The following is an 11,052-nucleotide window of genomic DNA, read 5'->3' as shown; positions in this document are numbered from 1 at the left end:
GCCTCGGGGACAGCCTGGAGTAGAAGGCCTCAGGGTGACGGTTGACCGCGGGCCGCGGCACTACATCCAGAAGGAGCGACGCAGCGGCAGCGCGCGGGTTGGTGCAACCATATGAACGGCCTGAGGGAGACGGCGGGTACCACGTGCCGCGGTGCTACGGCCCGAAGGAGCAACGCATCGGCGGCGCGGATCGGTGCAGCCACAGGAAGAACCACAGGGCAGCGGCGCTGCGGCCTGACGGGCGACACAGCAGCAGCCTGTTGCTTGATCGATGGTTGTGCGCTTATACGCGATGATGAAATTTGCAGCAGGTACAAGCAGCAAAGCTCTGCATGCATTGGACGTACAAGCCACCCTATACACAGTGACTTGGATCGGTAGATGTAGATCACCAAGCAGCAAATCACGCTGGAAGGCGGCCTACAATCCACGCCTGCGGCCACAGTCCACGGGACGCACAACCAGAGGCCACGCGACGCAGGAGGACGGCCTAGCACGAGCGGTCGGTCGTCGCAGCTGCGCGGCAGACACCGTGATGCAGGCGATCTCAGTGGAGAGGGACGCGCGGATAGACGCAGACTTCCCTCGGGAGCCACGGCCGCGCCTGGACATGTAGTCGCCGTCAAAGTTGGAGTAGCTGCGCACAAAATCGACTGGGCAGTGGGCGACGCAAACTGATCTGTCGATCGGAAAACCAAAAAATAACACCGATCAATGCAATGGCAAAGAGAGAAAAATCCGAATCAAAGGATCAGGAAAAAAAGACTATAAAGCAGCCGATCAAACACGATCAATGGACGAACCCTAGGTACGGGTCCCGCAGCCCCCGGTTGCATGGAGACCGAGAGCCCCGGAGGCGGCACGTAGCGGAAGCGGCGGCTAGTGTTTGGATCGAGATTAGGCAGATCCCATGTTAGAAGGAAGAGAGAGAATTGGTGGAATAGTTGTCGTATTGCATTATATATATATATATATATATATATATATATATATATATATATATATATATATATATATATATATATATATATATATATATATTCGGAGGCACCATACGAGGCTCCATGTTAATCCTCAAAACTAAACAAATTGTCCGTATGATCTCTAAGTTAATCATCTAGAGCCGTTGGATGAGGTAACTTAGGAGTCCTAGGCTAATATCCCACGTATATCACTTTTAAGGAAAAAAAGGATGAGGTAACTTAGGAGTCCTAGGCTAATTAATGTCCCACGTATAGCACTTTTAGGGAAAAAATTGGCTGCTATCCCACGTGCAATTAGGAGTCCTAGGCTGATGTCCCACGTATAGCTCTTTTAGAAAAAAAAACTAGGTTGTTGTCTCACGTGAAATTCTTTTAGGAGAAAGAAAATCTCTTTGCGAACTTCTTCCTTCGCCAATCCTGCCCGCGAGAGAAACAGAGCCCTAGCGCTGCTCCTCCTTATCCGGTTAGCAACAATCATCTAAAGTGTTCCAACCAATCTCTTTTCAATCTTCATCCATGTTGGACCGTCACTACCCCAACACCGCAACGAAGATGCAATCCATGTTGGCTGAGGAGAAGGCGTTCAATCCCCTCAACTTCAAGACCTAAGAAAACTCCAATTAAACTTGGAAGATGTAATGCAGAAGGAGGCACATCAAACAAGTTGGAATCAGATCGGACATCCACCATTGTTGGTGAAGCTTCAGATCAAGTAGAGGAACTATGAGCAGAGAGATGGCGCCACCCTACATTATTAGAGTTTGTCCCCGGTCACTCCTATCCGTACACTGCAGGCAAGTACTCCATTATCTTTAAATCTCTGATGTACTCTACCTCCCGTTATAATCACGAACTCCCAATAAATCTTATTTATCCAAAACACATGATTAAAAACATTGAACCTGTAGATGCCCATCTAGAGCACTGTAAGGAACGAGGACGACCACCAGGGGTGGTCTGCATCTCCTCCTGCAGCAGCACACAATCCCTGCAACAGTGTTTGCACATGTTAGATTGATCCCGTTGCTCTACATACTCTGTATCTCTCCACCTTCCAAGTTCTGGCCACGCATCAATCTAGCGTCTTCAGTTGATGAATTTATCCATGATGGTAGATGCAATGGAGGAGGTGTACCGATGGCTGTTCGATTTATATTGGGTGCCTGCTGCCATCAGTGACGTTGCTAAGGAATGAACTGCAGTAGACTAGCCATGACGGGCTCAATTCTAAAAGCATGATATCAGTGACGTAGCTATGTGTCCTTAATTATCTGCCTGACAATATATTTACTCTTATAATTTTCCTATAATACCCTGCTCAAATCGTTCATGTTATGCTCACAACTTTCAGATTTCAGTTCTTCCATTGATGTTATGGCTTCAACAGAAAATAGTCGTATTAGACATTGAGGACAATCAGGAATAGGTGGTACTGCTAATGTTTATTGTGTTACTCTATGATCTGTTCCACTTTCTCATGTTTTACCTAACATACTTATATCATGCTTTTAGAATAGAGCCCATAGAGGAAAATACACTAATATTTTCGGTTATTTCCTCCAGGAGCTTAAGTATATATGTGATCGAGTTCCAATCTTTATAGATAAGTCACTTGATGAGTTATACTAGGAACCTTTTAGGATATTTGTATATTTTTAGTTATGCTATCATATAGGCTATCCACAGTTTTTGTCAGATCTAATTAAAGCAGAACAAAATGTACTGAAGATGATATGTTCAGCTGTGCGCCATGCCAAATTATTTTGTTTCCGGTACAAATACCAAATTACTTACGTATTTTGTGATGCTTCCCCGTGCTCTTTGCTCTCATGAAACACCTATGGGTGAGGCAATATATTTCCACGTGTATATATCGGCATTGCTGTTTTCAAAAATTGACATTGAGGATCTCTTTTACATGTTTCTTCTACACCCTGCTGGGGGCTTAATTGCCTTTCCTATGAATGAACAAATGGCAAGACATACAAAGCACAGTTCGGCACATCTGAATGACAGTTTTTGTACGTTATACCTTTATCCATCTCACAGATCCACCCTTCTATCTACTGGAAAATATATCATTTTTCCTACTGCTAAGGCAATCTATCTACACACACTATATGGATTATTTTTACTTCAAACAGAGTACTCTATGTAATTTAATATTTATGCAAAACTGTTTATTTGGTTAAATGTTTCCTTTTCTAGAGAGAGTGAAAACTAGCGTAGGGCAGGTTATATGGGTAGAGCAATAGAATAGCTATGTATTGGTAGTTGGCCAGCAATGTTAATCCTAGAAAACTGCTAATATTAGTCATTAGTTCATAATCTTGCGGTTAATATATGATGATAGAAAAAGGTGTTCTATTTCTATACGTGTTGGAGAGTCCAAGATGTCTTAAGCACTCTATCTCTCCTTTTTCTTTTTGCAATCCACTCTATCTCTCCCTTTATTCTAACTGTGGTAGGTAAACATATGCATGTACTACAACCACACCTGATTGATTTTCTTGATCAACTCAGCTGATTTTTTTGTCCGATGGGAAAGTAGTGGCTGAACCCCTTCTTGGTGCACCACGCAAGAAAACATAACAAAACATTTAAAAAAAATCTAAAACTTTGTGAAAATGATCATCAACAAATGTCCGATAGCAGAACGACGAGTCGATCTGCACGCTGCCGTCGGCCAGGGGAGCCCAATGGATCAGAAGCTGGGTGGTACACCGGACGTGCTTACTAAGTAGCCATGCAAAATTTCAGCGTACAATTTTTCTTTTCTCAACGTCCTGTGAAGATATTCATTTGTCTTCCCATATTGCCATGTATAAATTGCTAACTGCATGGATAGATATCTACAATATGTAAGAACATGCATGATATGGATATGTTCTAATTTATTTGCAGCATGCACCTGCAATTTCTAAACATCTTCTTCTGGCGGTAGGGTGAAATTTGCCTTCAGCTCAGTCTAAAGATCTTCTTTATGCATATCATTGACATAAGACACCTCGGGGTCTTCATCCTTAGCAGGCTTATACCATTGCTGGATGCTGATCGGGATCTTGTCCCTAACAAGAACCCCACACTGAGCAGAAAATGCCTTCCTTGTCCGGATGGGTTCAATCGGTTCGCCGTCGGGCGCGATTTCTATGATCTCAAACTTTTCATCCGAGCTCAACTTTTTCTTCGGGCCTCGTCTCCTTACCGAAGTTGTGCTCGATCCAGAGGGCTAGAAATTATAAGGAAGAAAGACGACAGTAATTAATATGTGTACATATACAAAAACAATGGATGCATCAATTAACTAGTCAGTACGGGCTTAACTAATATATATATATACCTGGCCGGACTCGGTTCAGTGACTGGAGCAGTCAGCACGGTCTCCTTCGTCTTGTACGTCCATTGTGTCACTGGAGCAATCATGAACATAGTCCTCCTCTTGTACCGGCATTAATGGGTCGAAGCCATCATAAACACAGCCCTCTTCTTCATCCATCTGACCATCGGTGTCGAGGAGAAATGACGCAACATCATCACTTCCATTTGCAATTATGTCCCCCAACATCGCTTCTGTTTCTTCGTCTCCGGAGTGCTCCATAGTTTCTGCAAATATTTACAACATGTCAATTATTATTCAAACATGGTACAGATGGATATATATATATATATATATATATATATATATATATATATTAGTGCCAAACGTAAAACTAGCTAGCTAATCACAATAAGGAATCATGTTAGTGGCCTCGACACTGCTTCTCTAGGGTTTGGGGTCGCCTCGACACAACGCTTCAATGGTTTGGGGTGGCCTCGACGACAACGCTCTTTTAACTTGATAAATTTGGGTGGCCTCGAGAGAGTTAATTTGTCGGGTAGGGGCGCGGCGGGAGGGGGTAGGAGACCAACATCGTTTTCTCTCTAGGGTTTGGGTGTCCTCGAGAGTTATCGGGGAGGGGGTATCGGTACCACCCCCTAGCTCGTGTTGAAGTTTCTTCTTTCTCCTCTATTCCTATCTTTCTTCTTCTCCTCTTCTTTTTCTTCTTCTCCCTTGAGAAAGGAAAATAATTAACGAAAAGGAAGAAAAGAGAAAGAAGGAAGAAGGAAGAAGAAGAAGAAAAAAAAGAGGAGAAGAAGAAAGGAATAGAGGAGAAGAAGAAAAAATAGAAGTCTTCTTTTACTTCTTTTTTCCTCTTCTTATTTATTTCTCCTTTTCTTCCTCTCCTCTTTTTCTCCTTTCTTCCTCTTCTTATTTTCCTTTTTCCTCTCATTCTTTTAGTATTGCTTGTTTTAAAAAAAAATGTTCAAATAGAAAATTTCGAAAAAAAACAAAGGTTTTGCCTAATGCATTGTTCATATGAATATACAAACATTTGCATATTCTACAATAATTAATATCACCAAAAAAATCTATGAACAGAAAAAAAACCTAACTTTTCTAAAAATCTATCTTTTGCATATATGAAAACATTAATACACATATGAACAAAAAATATATATATGAACAAAAACATGCTCTGAACAATTTTTGAACATTTACATACACATAGCCACATACATACGCATATACATTATATATATAGCCACATACATACACATATATATATATATATATATTGAACAAAAAAATTAAACTAATAAAAATGAAAAAAAAACAGAGCCGGAGCGGCGCGGCGGCTCACAGCGGTGGCGGCGCGCGGGGGCGGGCGACGGCGACGGGGCAGGGCCTGGCGGCGACGACGGCGGGCGCGGGCTCGAGGAGAACGGCGCGGGCTCGGGGAGGCCGGCGACGACGACGGGCGCGGGCGACGGCGACGGCGACGGCGGGGGCGGCGGGCGGCGTCGGGGCAGCCTGGCGGCGACGATGTGCTCGGTGTCGTCGGGGGGCAACTGGTGGCGATGAACTCTGCAAAACTGCGAAGTGCTACTTATATACAAGGAGCATTGGTCCCGGTTGGTGGCACCAACCGGGACTAATGCCCCATTTAGTCCCGGTTGGTGCCACCAACCGGGACCAAAGGGCGGGAAGCTGCAACCTTTAGTCCCGGTTGGTGGCACCAACCGGGACCAATGCCCCCCCCCCTTTAGTGCCGGTTGGTGCCACCAACCGGGACCAAAGGCCCATGTGCTGCCCGCATCGGGGCCAAAGTTTAGTCCCACCTTGCTAGTTGAGAGGGGCGCGCAGTGGTTTATAAGCCCCACTGACGCACCCCTCTCGAGCTCCTCTCCATTGCAGGCTTACGGGCCTACTAGCTACTGCTTTGCCTGATGGGCCTTCTGGGCCTACTGCGGGCCTGAATCCTGGCCCAAAGTAGGGATTCAAGTCGTATTCAGGCCGTGTGGGCCCAGTAGGTGGCATTTTTTTTGTTTTTTTGTTTTCTTTACTTATTGTTGCTATTTTTATTTTTTTTCCAGTTTTTTTGTTTTGTTTTCTGTATTATTTATTTTCTTTTGTTTTTTGCTTTATTTTTAATTCTTTTTGCTTTTAGTTTTAGGAAAATTATAAACTTTCTGTTAGTGCCATTACTTTTCAAATTTGAAAACACTTTTTTTTGTTTTCTTTCTTGCTTTATTTATTTTATTTTATTTCTACTTACAACAAAATACTTATTGTTGTTTTTTTGTTTTGTTTTCTGCACTATTTATTTTCTTTTATTTTTTGCTTTATTTTTTAATTCTTTTTGCTTTTAGTTTTAGGAAAATTATAAACTTTCTGTTAGTGCCATTACTTTTCAAATTTGAAAATACTTTTTTTGTTTTTTTCTTGCTTTATTTATTTTATTTTGTTTCTACTTACAACAAAATACTTATTGTTGCTATTTTTTATTATTACGAGGGCCGAACCATAAGACATTAAAGCATTTCAAATGAACTCTGAAAAAGTTCAAAATTGGCATGGTATCATAAATTGACCCACACATAGCATGTGCATGTACAAAACGGACAATGGTATCATACTCGTCAGTTACAAAAGTGGCATGGTATCATCATAATAGTTGCGGGAGAAAGTCTTCACTTTTTCTTCGCTTGTGTCATTTGCTTATTGCGCCGTAACCATGGATAATCTTCATCGTTCATCAGGATGCTGGGGTCAGCCTTGACTTTAAAGGGAGGAATTTCATGAAACTTTTCATAATCTTCAGACATGTCTGTCTTGTCCTCCACTCCCACGATGTCCCTTTTTCCTGAAAGAACTATGTGGCGCTTTGGCTCATCGTATGATGTATTCGCTTCCTTATCTTTTCTCTTTCTCGGTCTGGTAGACATGTCCTTCACAATGATAACATGTGCCACATCATTGGCTAGGACGAACGGTTCGTCAGTGTACCCAAGATTTTTCAGATCCACTGTTGTCATTCCGTACTGTGGGTCTACATGTACCCCGCCTCCTGACAGATTGACCCATTTGCACTTAAACAAAGGGACCTTAAAATCATGTTCGTAGTCAAGTTCCCATATGTCCACTATGTAACCATAATATGTGTCCTTTCCCCTCTCGGTTGTTGCATCAAAGAGGACACCGCTGTTTTGGTTGGTGATCTTTTGATCTTGGTCAATCGTGTAAAATGTATTCCCATTTATCTCGTATCATTTCCAAATCGTAACAGTCGAAGATGGTCCCCTGGATAACAAGTACAACTCATCACAAACAGTGTTGTCACCTCTGATACGTGCTTCCAACCAACTGCTGAAAGTCCTGATGTGTTCACATGTAATCCAGTCGTCGCACTGCTCCGGGTGTTTGGAGCGCAGACTGTTCTTGTGTTCATCAACATACAGGGTCACCAAGGTAGAGTTCTGTAGAACTGTGTAGTGTGCTTGAGACCAAGAATATCCGTCCCTGCATATTATTGAGTCCCTTCCAAGCGTGCCTTTTCCAGTCAGTCTCCCCTCATACCGCGATTTAGGGAGACCTATCTTCTTAAGGCCAGGAATGAAGTCAACACAAAACCCGATGACATCCTCTGTTTGATGGCCCATGGAGATGCTTCCTTCTGGCCTAGCGCGGTTACGGACATATTTCTTTAGGACTCCCATGAACCTCTCAAAGGGGTACATATTGTGTAGAAATACGGGGCCCAGAATGACAATCTTGTCAACTAGATGAACTAGGACGTGCGTCATGATATTGAAGAAGGATGGTGGGAACACCAGCTCGAAACTGACAAGACATTGCACCACATCACTCCTTAGCCTTGGTATGATTTCTGGATCGATCACCTTCTGAGAGATTGCATTGAGGAATGCAAATAGCTTCACAATGGCTAATCGGACGTTTTCCGGTAGAAGCCCCCTCAATGCAACCGGAAGCAGTTGCGTCATAATCACGTGGCAGTCATGAGACTTTAGGTTCTGAAACTTTTTCTCTGCCATATTTATTATTCCTTTTATATTCGACGAGAAGCCAGTCGGGACCTTCATACTAAGCAGGCATTCAAAGAAGATTTCCTTCTCTCTTTGGTAAGAGCATAGCTGGCAGGACCTTCATACTGCTTTGGAGGCATGCCGTCTTTTTCGTGCAAACGTTGCAGGTCCTCCCGTGCCTCAGTTGTATCTTTTGTCTTCCCATACACGCCAAAGAAGCCTAGCAGGTTCACGCAAAGGTTCTTCATCACGTGTATCACGTCGATCGAAGAGCGGACCTCTAGGTCTTTCCGGTAGGGTAGGTCCCAAAATATAGATTTCTTCTTCCACATGGGTGTGTGTCCCCCAGCGTTACTCGGAACAACTAGTCCGCCGGGACCCTTTCCAAAGATTACGTGTAAATCATTGACCATAGCAAGTACGTGATCACCGGTACGCATGGCGGGCTTCTTCCGGTTATCTTCCTCGCCTTTGAAATGCTTGCCTTTCTTTCGACATTGATGGTTGGTCGGAAGAAATCGACGATGGCCCAGGTACACATTCTTCCTGCAGCTTGCCAGGTATATACTATCGGTGTCAAGTAAACAGTGCGTGCATGCGTGGTATCCCTTGTTGGTCTGTCCTGAAAGGTTACTGAGAGCGGGCCAATCGTTGATGGTCACGAACAGCAACGCCTTTAGGTTAAATTCCTCCTGTTTGTGCTCATCCCACGTATGTACACCGTTTCCATTCCACAACTGTATCATAATGAACTTCCGCTTCATGCACATCCAAGGAGGAAGGTTATACATACATAGAGTCACGGGCCAGGTGCTGTGATTGCTGCTCTGCTCCCCGAAAGGATTAATGCCATCCGCGCTTAAAGCAAACCATACGTTCCTTGGCTCACTTGCAAACTCATCCCAGTACTTTCTCTCGATTTTTCTCCACTGCGACCCGTCAGCGGGTGCTCTCAACTTCCCGTCTTTCTTATGGTCCTCACTGTGCCATCGCATCAACTTGGCATGCTCTCCGTTTCTGAACAGACGTTTCAACCGTGGTATTATAGGAGCATACCACATCACCTTCGCAGGAACCCTCTTCCTGGGGGGGGCTCGCCGTCAACATCACCAGGGTCATCTCGTCTGATCTTATACCGTAATGCACCGCATACCGGCCATGCGTTCAGATCCTTGTACGCACCGCGGTAGAGGATGCAGTCATTAGGGCATGCATGTATCTTCTGCACCTCCAATCCTAGAGGGCATACGACCTTCTTTGCTGCGTATGTACTGTCGGGCAATTCGTTATCCTTTGGAAGCTTCTTCTTCAATATTTTCAGTAGCTTCTCAAATCCTTTGTCAGGCACAGCATTCTCTGCCTTCCACTGCAGCAATTCCAGTACGGTACCGAGCTTTGTGTTGCCATCTTCGCAATTGGGGTACAACCCTTTTTTCTGGTCCTCTAGCATGCGATCGAACTTCAGCTTCTCCTTTTAACTTTCGCATTGCGTCCTTGCATCGACAATGACCCGGCGAAGATCATCATCATCGGGCACATCGTCTGGTTCCTCTTGATCTTCAGCAGCTTCGCCCGTTGCATCATCATCATGCAGATCGTCTGGTTCCTCTTGATCTTCAGGAGCATCACCGTATTCAGGGGGCACATAGTTGTCATCGTACTCTTCTTCTTCGCCGTCTTCCATCATAACCCCTATTTCTCCGTGCCTCGTCCAAACATTATAGTGTGGCATGAAACCCTTGTAAAGCAGGTGGGTGTGGAGGATTTTCCGGTCAGAGTAAGAGTTCGTATTCCCACATATAGGGCATGGACAACACATAAAACCATTCTGCTTGTTTGCCTCGGCCACTTCGAGAAAATCATGTACGCCCTTAATGTACTCGGAGGTGTGTCTTGAACCGTACATCCATTGCCGGTTCATCTGCGTGCATTATATAATGAAGTGACCAAATTAATAGAAGTTCATCATCACATTAAAACCAAAGTACATACATAGTTCTCATCTAACAACATAAAGCTCTGCAGAGCATCTAAATTAATTAAATCATACACTGAAACTATGTAAAACATTTCAATGTGAAAACAAATGCGATCATAATTGTTATAAACAATAAATGAACCAATAGTTATGAAAAGATAATATATACCACATCTGAATCATAGACAGGACGAGGGCCGACGGGGGCGGATACCAAAACCATCGCACTATATAAGATGCAATAATAAAAGTAAGAAAATAATACAAGTATCTATCTAAACATACAAGTAAGAATATTTTTCCTTTCAGAAAGAAGATAAGAACAAGAGGCTCACAACGGTGGTGCCGGCGATGAGATCGGCGCGGGTGATCGATGACGGTGAAGACGGGGACGGGGCGTGACGGACCGCTAAACCTAGACAAATATTGAGGAAAATGGAGCTTGGCGGTCGAGCTTGGAGGGGAGAAAGCTTAAGTAGTGTGGCTCGGGCATTCCATCGAACACCTCGTGTGCATAGGAGGTGAGCTAGAGCACCACAAAGCTCTCCCCTCGCCGGCCACGAAAAACAGAGCACTGGGAGTGCTCTGCTCGCGAGCGGGGGGTATATATAGGCACCACCATTGGTCCCGGTTGGTCGCGTGAACCGGGACTAAAGGGTTGCCTTTGGTCCCGGTTCGTGCCACCAACCGGGACCAATGGTTGTGGGCCAGGAGCGAGGCCCATTG

This window comes from Triticum aestivum, chromosome 1B, assembly GCF_018294505.1.
Source record: "Triticum aestivum cultivar Chinese Spring chromosome 1B, IWGSC CS RefSeq v2.1, whole genome shotgun sequence".
Lineage (NCBI taxonomy): Eukaryota > Viridiplantae > Streptophyta > Magnoliopsida > Poales > Poaceae > Triticum > Triticum aestivum.
This window is presented reverse-complemented; position numbering follows the sequence as displayed.